This window comes from Kogia breviceps, chromosome 1 (genome assembly GCF_026419965.1).
Source record: "Kogia breviceps isolate mKogBre1 chromosome 1, mKogBre1 haplotype 1, whole genome shotgun sequence".
NCBI lineage: Eukaryota > Metazoa > Chordata > Mammalia > Artiodactyla > Physeteridae > Kogia > Kogia breviceps.
Window position 1 is genome coordinate 164,835,963 of NC_081310.1, and position 14,212 is coordinate 164,850,174.

General features: G+C 40.0%; 1 protein-coding gene and 1 pseudogene across 3 annotated transcripts in view; one reads left to right on the top strand and one right to left on the bottom strand.

Moving 5' to 3' along the window:
• Window positions 1-14,212, top strand: part of TESK2 (testis associated actin remodelling kinase 2) — a 134,731-nt gene that overhangs the window by 75,768 nt on the left and 44,751 nt on the right. The gene's annotated exons all lie outside the window — the stretch shown is intronic.
• On the bottom strand, window positions 4,344-4,949 carry LOC131744099 (BCL2/adenovirus E1B 19 kDa protein-interacting protein 3-like pseudogene; annotated as a pseudogene).

Here is a 14,212-nt window from a genome sequence, read left to right on the forward strand (position 1 = left end):
ATGTATTAAGGACCCCTGTTGATCGTTTTCCTACCCTGCCCCCATTTTTTACTTTCTAGACCTCTCCCATCTCAGCAAATGGAATTGCCATTCATCTATTAGTTAGGCCAAAAACCTGGGTGTCATCCTTAATATCTTTCCTTTACACCCTACCTCAAACCTTGAAGTAGTTTAGCATTATCTTTAAAATATGCCCTGTCTGCCTACTACTTACTACCTCCACAAGCCAGCATCCTAGTTCAGTTCCTCTCTTGCCCCATGGTAGCCAGATTGAACTTTAAAAAGGTAAATCAGATCATACCATCTCCCACTGCTGAGTTTCCTTCTGTGACTTTTTGTCACCCTTCAAATGAAATCTAAACTCTGGGCTTTGATGTACAAGGCCTTAATTTGTCCTGCCTGCCTCTCTGACCTTATTTCTGATCATTCTTCCTGTAGCTTACACCATCCTAACCACCACCCTTACTGACCTTTTTGTTTCTCAAATACACCAACCTCTTTCCTACTTCAGAGTCTTTGTACTTTCTTTTCCCATTTCCTATAGTAATGTCTTTATCCCAGAATCATTTGGCATGCTTATTCTGAGATATCCCCTCCTCATAGAGACTTTTGTTGACTAGCCTGTCTAAAATAGCCATCCAATATCACTGTTTATCCCCTCATTCTGCTTTGTCTTTATAGTTCTTATCATCTTTGAAAATATCTTTTTTTTTTGTGGGAAAATATCTTATTTATTCATTTATTTACTTATTGTTTATAGTCTCCAGGGTAGGGTGAGCTCCCTGAGGGTAGAACTTTATAATGTTCACCACTGTATTGGGTTAGCTAAAAAGTTCGTTCGGGTTTTTCCGTAACATCTTATGGAAAACCTGAATGAACTTTTTAGCCAACCCAATGTTTCCAGTGCCTATAAAATAGTATCTATAGAAGCAGATACTACATAGAAGCAAGCCAGTTTGCATCACAGAAACCTACAAAACTTACAGTTCACCTCCGGATCTGAAGGTGGATGTCAGGCTTGGGCTGAAAATAGGAGGACTATTGAAAGTCTTTTCGGGGATAACTGGGCCTAAAAGTCACCATCCCCATTCTTTGCAACTAATCAGTTAAGTCTCACCCACCCTGACAAGAGGTGAATTTTTATTTTGGGGAAAAAATTGAACCAGAATGTTAGAATGCTTACCTACCTTCATACTAGGTAAGCATCTAAAATGACAGCAGATGGGGAAGGAATGTTATACTGAGAAGAGGGAGATGAAGGGATTGTCTGTATACTGAATGGTGAGGCTCTTGAGACTTCTAGTCCTCTTCTATCACGTGGCTCTTAAGCAGGTAGGAATCATCTGCCTCCCACCCACACCCCTACCACCTGCCAGGAAATTTGTGGATTTGGAGAAATTGAAGAGCCCCAAGTAAAAGAAGAAAACTTTAAAATGTAACTACCAAAAAACCTTCTAATTACTATCTTCTAAATATATATCCTTCCAGGAGAGGTTAGAGAAGGAGCTGCATCTATGAAACAAGAATGGTATACTATAAAATAGGAATAATTAGAGAACCACAAAGATTCTCAAAGATTCTTGGAAATTTAAAATATAATTATTTATTTATATATGGTTCTATATGATTATTTACTTATGGCTTTATTTAAACCATTTGACTACAAGGCCAAGGAGATAAAGTTGGGGAAATCATCCATTAATGGAGAAAAGCCAAAGATGGAAAATAAGAGAGAAAAGATAAGAAAATTAAAGGATCAATCTAGGAAGTCTGTTTTTGACTAATACAAGAACATTTTCTACAACTGAAGAACATGAGCTTCCAAAGTGAAAGGTCCTGCCAAGTGCCCAGCACAATGAATGAAAAAAAAGACCCACCCCAGATCATATGATTATGAAATTTTAGAATATGGGCAATAAAAATAAGATTCTAAGCACTTCCACGGGTGGGGGTGAGGGGGGGAACAAGATGCCATATAAAAGACTGAAAATTAAAATGGTATCAGACTTCTCAACACCAGCTCTGAAAGCTCTACTGATGGAAAAATGCTTTCTGAGAGAAAATTATTTCCTACTTAGAATTCTATATCCAGTCAAACTACCAGTCAGGCATGAGAGTAAAGACGTTTTCAGACACGCAACATTTTGAAAACTTTGTCCTTGCAAAAGCTTTTCTTTTGAAGCTTCTGGGGGATGTGTCCCATCAAAAACAAGGGGGTAAACAAAACAACTAAGTAAAAATAAAAAGGAAGGTGTAAGATCTGGAAAGAAGGGTGATAGCAAGACCCAGGGTGACTGCTAGACAACAGTCTGGAGAATAAGCAGTCCAAACTGGAGTGGGAGGATCAAGAACTCCAGGAGAAATATTGGGGAGTGGGGTTTAAGGAAAGAATTCATGGATTTCCAGATATGTTTGACATGGTGGACATTCATATTCAGAAGAATTTTACAGTTCTCTTCGAGGCTTTGGGAAGAATTAATGGTAGGCATATAGTAACTAAGCAAGTGAAAAATTAGGCAAACATTAAAAATTGTGCAAGAAATAAAATGTAATCATAATATATTACTTGGCTTAGTAGTGATTATAATCAGTCATAATAATGTAAATGCTGAGTTTTTGTTTCTCCTAAATATTGATTTTACCCAAAATTGTCTTTTACCCAAAATTGGAAAGGAAGTAATTTAAGAGGATGGAACCCTCAGCTTCCACACTGGAAAGTCAGTAGAAGGTCAGAAATAGCAGTATAAGTGTGTTAGTTAGCTAGAGCTGTGTTGGTAAATAGAAGAAACAGTAAAATAATTGTTACTTACTCAGGGGAGTAGGATTCAGTGGTGATATGGGCAGCCCTGGGTTCTATTTTCATTATATACCTATTTGAAGCTTTGTAAATTATAACTGAGGAAAATTAAGTTAGGAGGCAATTGCAGTCATCTAGAGAGAGCTTGGACTATGGGTAGCAGTGTAGGTGGAAAAAAGTAATTGGATTCTGGATATTTTTGAAAGTAGAGGCAATAGAATTTCCTAATGGATTGGGTGTGTGATATTAGCACAAGGAAGCAGGAATCTAGAATGACTCTTATTTAGGTTTTTGACTTGAATGACTGGGAGAATTGAATTGCCAGTAACTACATTGGGAAAGACTGAATAGGGGACAGGTTTGGGGATGGGAGATCAGGAGATAACAAGTTGACAGTTGGGTAAACAAGTCTGGAATTCAGAGGAGAGGTTCAGGATAGTTGTGCCTCTTAGTAGTTAGGGGACCTTAGGTAAGTTATGTAACCTCTGTAATCTCAGTTTTCTCATCTGTGAAGTAGAGAATAATAATAGTACTACTGTACCAGGTTGTTGGTGATGCCGAAAACTTGGCCTCTCTGCACTGGTGCCAAATTGAATCTCGGAGACAAGAGTTTTGGGTGAGGTGAAAAGGAATAGCTTTATTGCTTTGCCAGGCAAAGGGGGACACAGCGGGCTTGTGCCCTGAAAAACTGTGTGTCCCAACCTGGGGAGATTGATTGGGGTTGCTGATAAGGATCAGGGTGTATGCTCTAGAGGGCCTGTGTGCCTTTAATCTGGCCTAGGTGGTCTCCTGATGAGCTTCTTGAGGTTAATCGAACTGTGATCTTCTCTGGAATGAAGAATGCTAACGTCTTCCATTTGTTGGGGGTTTTAGTTCTGTAGAAGAGCTCAAAGATATTGTTATGTGTATCCCTTGAGGTGGAACCAGGGCCCTGCCCCAAGGCTGCACTTTGTTTTTATCTCTCTTTTTTTTTGGTTTAAAATAATTTTTTATTGCCCAGGGTATTTTTTTCTAGTGTCTTATTTTGTTTGTTTGTTTTTGTTTTCTTTTTTAATAATTATAAATTCAAGCTTAGAGAAGCTTGCCTTTGTCTTGAAAAACAAAACAATAAAGCTTTTATATCGATTGCTAACCTGGTCTCATTTTAAGAGAAAGATGGGAGTTATCTTGCAAGAGTAAAATTTATACCATGAATGATGCAGGTCTAAGTCTGATGGTACTAAAAGGAGACAACAGCATTGTTGACAAAATTAAAAATAATCTGCTGGTGGCATTTGCAGAAAAGAAGCCCTTGCAAATTTCTAAACAACAGTAAACTCTGTTAGGAAATTCTCAAGTGTTTTACGGGCCAAAAAGGGAATGAGCTTAGTAAAATGCCTCAACAGAGTTTGAATAAAATACTGGATTTGAGAGTTACTGGAACTTGGGTATGTAAAAATAGGGTGTAGGTTGGGTCATGCTTACAATGGTCCTAAGTTCAAATAAACTACTGTGACAGTACACCACTTCACAAGTCACACTCTTTCCCAGGGGTTTTTCTTTTCCCTCAGTAGGTACTGGCAGAAGGTATGCTTAGTCGTTTTCCAGTGTAGATGCCTAGCCCCAAAGCCAAAACATGGGAGAGGAAGAGAGATGGAATGAACACCTTAAGAAATTCTGTAGAGAAAATCCCCCCTTTTTTCATGGCTCCACTTTTCCTCATACTTAAGAAAATGGAATGTTTAGGGTGCCTGAAGTAGAACTCCTTAGGTGGAACGTTTTCAGGTCTCCTGAACCAGTTGAATACCCAGTCTATGATTTTTTTCAAAGAATCCACTTCTTTCTCTCCTGCAGTTTCTTTTTCTGTCTGAGAGCTATGGTCCCTGCTGGTGTGCATTTCCACATCAAACATGATCTGCCCAACTTCCTGTGGGGAAGGACTATCTCAGTGAGAACTGCCTCTTGAACTACTCTGTCCAGATTCATGTTGTGCATCCAAAAGAATGTTTTCCATATCTCCATTATGGATAGAGGATGAGGAGGGTACATGTTCTAGCCCCCCATTTTTCCCATTGCCATTGTCATTGGCCTTGCTGCTGTTCATGGGGAGCTCCACCCAGGAACTGCTGAGGCCGGCTGGTTGGGGCAGAGACTGTTCACCTTCCTCACAGTTGTTGTCTGGGCCCAGCGGCTGCTGTACTGAGACGACATTGTTGCAGCAAGACTGTCTGGTTCTCGGGCAGCAACACTGCACTTTGTTTCTTTTCTTTTCTTTCTTTCTTTTTTTTTTTTTAACGAATATCTTGTTTTTTTAATTTTTATTTATTTTTTATTTTTGGCTACATTGGGTCTTAGTTGCGGTACATGAGCTCTCTAGTTGAGGCGTGCAGGCTTAGTTGCTCCGCGGCATGTGGGAATTTAGTTTCCCAACCAGAGATCGAACCTGCGTCCCCTGCATGATTCTTTACCACTGGACCACTGGGGAAGTCCCCTGCACTTTGTTTCTTGACTGCTCCTCTCTTGTCTCTGCATCCCCTCCCTTCCCAGATTAGCAACTGTTTGAAAGGCTTCTGTGCCAAGGAGCCCCACAGGGTCCTGCTCGGTTTCACTGGGAGGATTAAATGAAATAACGTACATAAAGAACTTATCATGGGACTTCCCTGGTTGGCGCAGTGGTTAAGAATCAGCCTGCCAATGCAGAGAACACAGGTTCAAGCCCTGGTCGGGGAAGATCCCACGTGCTGCTAGAGCAACTAAGCCCATGTGCCACAACTACTGTGCCTACCCTCTAGAGCCCACACACCACAACTACTGAAGCACGTGCGCCTACAGCCCGTGCTCCACAAGAGAAGCCACCTCACTGCAAGGAAGAGTAGCCCCCGCTCACGACAACTAGAGAAAGCCCGCGTGCAGCAATGAAGACCCAATGCAGTCAAAAATAAAGTAAATAAATTTATTTTTTTAAAAAAGGACTTATCACAATGCAAGGCACTAGATCTTAGCTATTATTTTTATTATTGATGCTGCTATTATTATAATCATCTGAAGCATCGTATAATAAGGCTGTATAGCATAAAGCTTAAGAGTTAAGGATCCAAACAATAAACAGATAACGTATTAAGCAAAAGAAAAAGAGTTAAGGATCCAGTCCTGACTGCCGTTTGCTAGTTGTGTGACCTGGAGGAAGCCACTTAATCTGTCTTCAGTTTTATTATCTGTAAAACGGACATAGTAATAGTACCTATTACATAATGTCTTCATGAGGATTAAATGAGGTAATTCCTATAAAGTATATAGAACAGGGTCTGACACATTATAAGTGCTCAGTAAATGTTATCTACTATTATCATTATTTGTGAACTCCTTAAAGAAGGAAACATCATGTTTATTTCTGTGGCCCCCACTTGATCCTCATTGCCTGGCACTGTGCTTGGTATATATGTGACAGGCCGTAAAAAAAAAAAATTTAAGTGTTCTGTTTATCTATGGAGAGTACAAACCTTGCACTTAGTATTTACTTGATACATGTTTGTTGGATTGAATTGGGGAAGAAATAGATCATTGGGAGTGTTTCAGAAGTATGCTCACATAATTTGAAGTTTGTGTTTATATTTTGCTATTTTGGAGTGAGTTTATGAGTAATTGTAGACTAAAGGATAAATTTGGGAAGGGGGAAGAAGCTTTTTCAGCACTTGGGGAAACAATCTGTATACTTGGGTTTGTGGATTTTAGTTCTCTTCTGAACTTCCTGGATTTTAAAAAAAAAGCATTTTGGGAACATTTAAAGTCACTGCACATATATGTATTAATAGTTCTGCCTTTGTCAGGAGACTTGGTATTTTGCTGCTTGCATGGCAGTTTTGAGCAATGTGGTTTAAAATTTTCTATGAAATAAAGAAAATACAGAGTGAATTCATTCTTAGTCTCATTTTACTTTCAGTTATTCAAGATAGAGGATATTTTTCTCTCAGAAATCTAGGATGTTTTTATATTTATTAAACTGTTTTAATATTTATAAGCAAGCAGATCTAATTTAAACTTTTTAGATATTTGTATTGTTCCACTAAGAAAAAGTAAAATTTGACCATGAACTTGATTTGTCCTTTTGTTATATATAGTGCTATTGATATGATCTAGTGATGGCTGCGGAATGTTTATCCTGCCTTTAGCTATCTTAAAATTGGACTATAAAAACCATGGAGAGAAAAGAGAAAGCCACACTGAACCAGCTCTGCTTAGTGTCACCTGATGTGAGGCTCTGGTGGGTAATGTCTGTTCAGCTGAGTTTTCCTTATGAGTTTTCGTATCTATGACCTCGCACAACCAGTTTTCTATGATGTAATACCTCTAAAACACGTTTGAACTGCAGCAAGCCTTGCCCAAGGATAGTACTCCTTTTTTTAATGGATCTAACATTCATAGCTCTTTGGGGACTTGAGTTCTGAGCCATTTCCCTCTCTTCTTTTTTTTGGTTATTGGTAATTTTTTCTAGTCTAAGAGAGCATTGGTATCTTTGCTTTATTTGAGAGTAAAATGCAAAGCAGTTCATTTTATTTTTTTATTATTATCTTTTAATTAATTAATCGACTTATTTATTTATGGCTGCGTTGGGTCTTCATTGCTGTGCGCAGGCTTTCTCTAGTTGTGGCGAGCAGGGGCTACTCTTCGTTGTGGTGTGCAGGCTTCTCATTGTGGTGGCTTCTCTTGTTGCGGAGCACAGGCTCTAGGTGCGTGGGCTTCATTAGTTGTAGCACACGGGCTCAGTAGTTGTGGCTCGCGGGCTCTAGAGCGCAGGCTCAGTTGTTGTGGCACACGGGTTTAGTTGCTCCGTGACACGTGGGGTCTTCCCGGACCAGGGCTTGAACCTGTGTCCGCTGCATTGGCAGGCGGATTCTCAACCACTGTGCCACCAGGGAAGCCCCACATTTTAATATTTTACTATAGGTTTATTTCAGGCCTCTTAATTGTTTTTTTACCAAACTTTGGAGTCAGACATTTTTCTGGAAAGACCAGTACAGGTCAGAAGAACTCTTACAATATGGATGGTGCTTTTATTGCTCAAAGTTGGCAGTAGAAAGGCTTTTAAAGCTAACCAGTAAGATTTTCATTAGTTTACAGATAGATAGTTTTTTATGAATCAAAAATGAAATTATTATTGAACCACTGGCTTTTTCTTCCATACTGATTGTCACAGAACAAAGCATAGGCTTTGGAGCCTAATAGATCCAGATTCCAGTACCTTCTCTAATCTGTCAAGTCACTTAAATACTCTGAACCTCATTTTCCTAGATGATAAAATGGGGCTAATTTCATCTCAGGTAGTACCTATAAAGCACCTAGCACAGTTTCCAGGTATATTGTAGGTGAGCAGTAAGTAGTAATTTTCTTGACAGCTTTGATATGATGGATACAGACCTCTTACTAGGTCCTGTTATGCAGAATTGAAGAGGTCCAAGTCTGACGGTAGTGTCAGTGTTTTGTTTTTCAGAATGAGGATAGATAGATGTGTTTTAGACTATAATCACACCTCTCCTTCATTCTTCTGTTTAGGTAATAAACTTTTGAGAAGGCATAACATTTAAACTTTAATGTTTAACTCTGAGCTTTATACATAACTGAGAGTTCAGTAAATATTTGACCCACTGGATGTAAATGCCCCGAAGGAACATAATAACATTATTGTTTTCCTTATGCTTGTTTAGAAAGAGTCAAATTCCAAAGTCTATCCTAGATCTGTGAGCATTATAGCATAGAATAGTGACCCATAAATTTTTTTGATTATGTATCTATTATTAGTTTTCTATGGCTGCTGTAGCAAATTGCCACAAACCTAATGGCTTAAAACAACATAAAAATATTATCTTACAGTTCTGTAGGTCAGAAGTCTGATGGGTCTTACTAGGCTAAATTCAAGAAGGACTATGTTCCTTTCTGGAGGCTCTAGGGGAGAATCTATTTTCTTACTTTTTTCAGCTTCTAGAGTCTGTTTTGCATTCCTTGGCTTGTAGTCCCCTTCCATCTTCAAAGCCAGCCAAGACCAGCTGAGTCTTTTTCACATTGTGTCCCTCTGATACTGACTCTTCTGCCTCCCTCTTCCACCTTTGAATACCTCTTGTGATTACATTGCACCCACTTTGCTAATCCAGTGTAATCTCCCTAATTTAAAATGAGCTGATTAGCAGTCTTAATTCCATCTGCAGTTTAATTTATTCTACTTGCCTACTAACATAATACATTCACAGGTTGTAGGGATTAGGACATGGTCATCTTTGGATATCTTCTGTCTACCGTAGTATCCCATTAGGAAAACATTTTTGAGCACATCCCCAAGGTGCTACGATCAACCCTTATTAAATATTAATAAAACTTAATTTCTCTTTTTCATATTAAAAAAAAAGTAAAAATTCTAATTTTCTTTCCATACTTCAGTCCTGCTCATTCCCCAGTTTTGGAGACTGCTGGCTAATAGTAGGGCCTTGAAAGGTCCTGCCTTGGAATAAGAATTTTAACTTTTAATTGAATTCAGTAAATATTTACTGAGCAGTAACTATGAACAAGGCAGTGTTTAAGGTATATATAGAGACACAAAAGCTTCTTTCTTACTTATGTTCCAGTCCAGTGCATGTTGCAGGGAGGTTGAAGGGGAACTCTTTTTAACCTAGGATGGGGCCTCAGTTTCCTCTACTGGGTCTTCTGCATCTGCTGGCAGATGAAGGAAGAAAGTATGGAGGACAGTGTTGAGGTTTTTAATGGGACAGGCCTGGAAATAATCACTTCTGCCCCTATACCACTGGCCAGAACTCAATGTTATGGTCTTAACCAACTAGGAAATGTAGTCTACTTCAGGAGGAAAAAGCAAGTGAATAAGTAGCCATTCCCTTCCATACATAACATCCCTGCCCTCAAGAATCCTCTGATTGAGTGGAAGAGGTGGACATAGCTAAAACATGTAGAAGGCAGGCCTGATAAGTGTTACAATAGAAGTTTAAATGGAGTGATATGAGTGTATAGGGAAGAGAAAGATTAATTTTGATTAGAAAGGTGGACTCATTCTAGCAACAAAATGAAAGTGGAAGTGGGAGAATTCAGGACATATTTAGGAGAGGCAGGTTATATAACTGAATGTAGAGAATATAATAGATAAGGTAAGAGAGGTTGGGGTCAGATCATTCAGACTCTTGAATAACACGCTAAAGAATTTGGACTTTGATCAGGGGCTGTGAGCTGCCACAAGTTTTTGAGTAGCCAATAGCTTCTTAAGTGGAGGGGTTGTGTCTTAATCATTTTTATATCCTTTTTGTAACTATATGGAGAGGTAATATAACACTGTGGTTAAGAGCGCAGACTTTGGAAAAGAAAAAAAAAAAAGAGCACAGACTTTGGGAATTCCCTAGCTGTCCAGTGGTTAAAAGTCTGCACTTCCATTGCAGGGCGCAGGTTTGCCCCGTTCAGGGAACTGAGATCCTGCATGACATGTGGTGAGGCCAAAAAAAAAAGAGAGAGAGAGCACAGACTTTGGAACCCACTGTTTAGGTTTGACTCCTGGCTCTGCCACTTATTAGCTGTTATGACTTTGGGCAAGTTACTTAATTTCTCTGAGCCTGTTTCTTTATCTATATGATTAGGTTAATAAAAGTGTTACTTCATTGGGTTATTGTGAGAATTAAATGAATACAACGTAGGACTTACCTGGTGGCACAGTGGTTAAGAATATGCCTGCCAATGCAGGGGACACGGGTTCGAGCCCTGGTCCGGGAAGATCCCACGTGCCACGAAGCAACTAAGCCTGTGCACCACAACTACTGAGCCTGTGTGCCACAACTACTGAAGTCTGCGCACCTAGAGCCCGTGCTCCACAGCAAGAGAAGCCACCTCAGTGAGAAGACAGTGCACTGAGGCAAAGCGTAGCCACTGCTCGCCGCAGCTAGAGAAAGCACACGCGCAGCAACAAAGACCCAACACAGCCAAAAATAAATAAATAAATAAATTTATTACAACAATGAATATAACATAAAGTGCTTAGAACAATGCCTAGATGGTAAGCGTGCTTTGAGTTAGTTGTTATCATAATTATTATGATCATTACCAGTGCCTGGCACACAGTGGCACTCAGTAATTTTTGAGTGGTCAGAGTTGTGTTTTAAATTATCCAGCAAGTGTTCACATACTGTCATATGCCAGGCAAGAGAATGCTATTAAGAAGCTTATAGTCTAGTAGTGGAGATATAAGGCATATTATAAAACAGTTAAAGGTAGAAAATGATGATGATATAGCAGTGTGGTGTTGATGGAGTGCCTTGGTAATTCAGAAGCATGCTCGGTCAAAAATACTTCTACTTAGGGCCTCCCTGGTGGTGCAGTGGTTGAGAGTCCGCCTGCCGATGCAGGGGACACGGGTTCGTGCCCTGTTCCGGGAAGATCCCACATGCCGCGGAGCGGCTGGGCCCGTGAGCCATGGCTGCTGAGCCTGCGCGTCTGGAGCCTGTGCTCCGCAACGGGAGAGGCCACAACAGTGGAGGCCCGCATACCACAGAAAAAAAAAAAAAAAAAAAAAAAAAAAAAGAACTTCTGCTTAGAGGGAGCCAAAGTCTCTGGTCAAAGTCTAGTTTACTAGTAGTATCAGAGTTGGGAGTTTCCTGTTGTAGTCTTACTAACTTTAGAGTAGTGATCAGCTAGCTATCCTTGGTCTACACTGAGCCTTGCCACTCAACATATAAGTCCATAGGCCAAGCAGCATTAGCATCACCTGGGAGCTTTTTAGAAATTCAGAATTTCAAGTCCCCCCAACCTATAGAATCGAAGTCTGCAGTTTACATGATTTCTAGGTGATATGTTTCCACATTAAAATTTAGGAAGCACTGGTCTAAAAAAAATCAAAAGCAATGTGAATATGTGTGTAATATGAAATTAAAAATAACAAAGTTGAGTAATCTAATCACTCACTCTCAAGCATATCCATTAAGAAAGTGCTCCCTTCCCGAGCTAAGTAATTTTATCTTGCATGATTTTGGGTGGTGGTAGTGGAGAATAAGAATCAATCAGGGGCTTCTCTGGTGGCGCAGTGGTTGAGAGTCCGCCTGCCGATGCAGGGGACGTGGGTTCGTGCCCTGGTTTGGGAGGATCCCACATGCCGCGGAGGGGCTGAACCGGTGAGTCATGGCCGCTGAGCCTGTGCGTCCAGACCCTGTGCTCCGCAATGGGAGAGGCCACAGCAGTGAGAGGCCCGCGTACCACAAGGAAAAAAATAGGAAATCAGAGTGTAACTTTTTTTTAGATCCTGTCTCTTACCAAAAGTGATTTTAAGCTTCAGCCACGGGTTTCCCTGGTGGCGCAGGGGTTGAGAGTACGCCTGCCGATTCAGGGGACACTGGTTCGTGCCCCGGTCCGGGAGGATCCCACATGCCGCGGAGCGGCTAGGCCCCTGAGCCATGGCCGCTGAGCCTTCGCGTCTGGAGCCTGTGCTCCACAATGGGAGAGGCTACAGCAGTGAGAGGCCCGCGTACCGCAAAAACAAAACAAAACAAAGCTTCAGCCACAGTTTAGATTTTGATTAAAGAAGCAATAAAAATTTCAGTAAAAACTTACTGTTGATATTAAATGCTTTTCTAGGCATAAATCACTTCCCTGTTAAGGATGAGTAATATTTCCCTTTTAAAGTATATTCTGTTTATAGCAACTGGAATGATTAACTCTGCTCAAGCTCTTCTTACAATATAAAGCTAATCCCTGTCTCAGCTTGCCAGCTCTGTAACACCATTTTCGACATGGTGGTGGTGGAGAGGAAGTGAGGGTGAGGAGGCCTGACAGAAAAGTTTCACATAACGGTAGAATTGTGCGACACCACTGTGATGTGGTGATGAGAGTAGGAAGTGGGGAAGACTGTCACATGAAGCCAGTGCCTGCCTCAATGTGTCATCTGTGACATCTCTATGGATGATGTGGTCATAGTGACAGGTGGGTCTGGGGGGAAGGGAAGCAAGGGTGTATCACACCCAAACCAAATACTTTCAGCTTCTAGGAGATCCATAACTTTAGAATGTAGCCATTGTTTTGCTAGTAGAATCCTATTGCTGAGCTTCTATATAAATATTTGATTAAATAAAGTAAACACCTCTTGGCTTTCCAGCCTTGTACCTGCCTCTAAATGTTCTTTCTTATAAAATGAGTTTACATTGTGAAGCTAATTTGGTGATTACTGCTTTTTCATTCAAGAAATACTTGTTTAGCATCTTACGTGCAAAAGCATTGTATGTCAGGCACTGTATATAGAAATAAGTTAGATGAGGTCTGTACTCTTAAAAATCTTTCTTATATTCCAGTCTGGAGAAGAAGTCAGAAAGGTTAAGAGAATAGCTAACATTCTCTAGTGCTTATTATGTTCCAGGAGCTCAAGTTGTCTCATTTTGTCTTCACAATAACCATATAGGTTAGGTAATATTAACATTCCCATTTTGCATGTGGAAAACTCTGAAATACAGAGAGGTCATCAGTAAGTGGCAGAGCCAGGATTCAAATCCAAGTAGTCTGACTCCACACCCTGGGCTACTTCACTTATGCTAATGAGCAGTCTTTCCAGAAGGATGTTAGCAGTACTGGGGGGCAGGAAGAGAGAGAAAGAGTACTAATGTTTACTGAGGGCATCCTGGAGATCATTGTAGATAAGATGAAATTTTAGCTGATCCTAGAAGGATAATTTTCAGTAAGTAAATGAAGTCTTCCAGTTCAGGGAGGAGCTTTAACTTAAGTTTTCAGGTCATAAAAATCATTCATGCCTTTCAACAAATCTTTACTGAGAGCCTCCTTACTGTGTGCAAGGTGCTATACTAGGTGCTAGAAATACAGAGATAAATAAAACTCTGAATCTTCCACAGTAAGGAAAGTTACAAAAGAGTAATGTGGGCAGAAGGCAGGTTATAATGAGTTTAGAAACAAAGGAAGGTTAAAGATATGTAGATAGTGTATGTAACCTTAAAGTTTGGTTACAAGTGCAGAGTGTATTAGGATCATATTTTAGGGAGAGAGACAAGGGAAGCATTTTTTAAGATGGGTAAATTTAAATATATTTGTAGGATAGAACCAGAGGAAAGGGAGAGATGAGTGAAGAATAAGTCTCGTGGGAAAGTGTGAGCTTCCAAAGATAAGCTGGAGTAAATCATGGAAAGTTTCAAGTGCTGTGGTAAGGAATTTTCACATTATTCTATAAGCAGAAGGGAACCATTGAAGGTTTATAAAGAAGGAAATGACATATTTTGTGTTTTGGAAAGGTAACTCTAATAGCCATGTAAGGGATGGCATAACTTAGAATCATTAATAATAACAAAATAAAAGACAATTAACCTTTATTTGATCATAGGCTAGACATTGCTAAACATTGTCCCTGAAATATCCATCTAATCCTCCTTACAATCCTTTAAGGTAGTGTTATTTTCAGGTCCA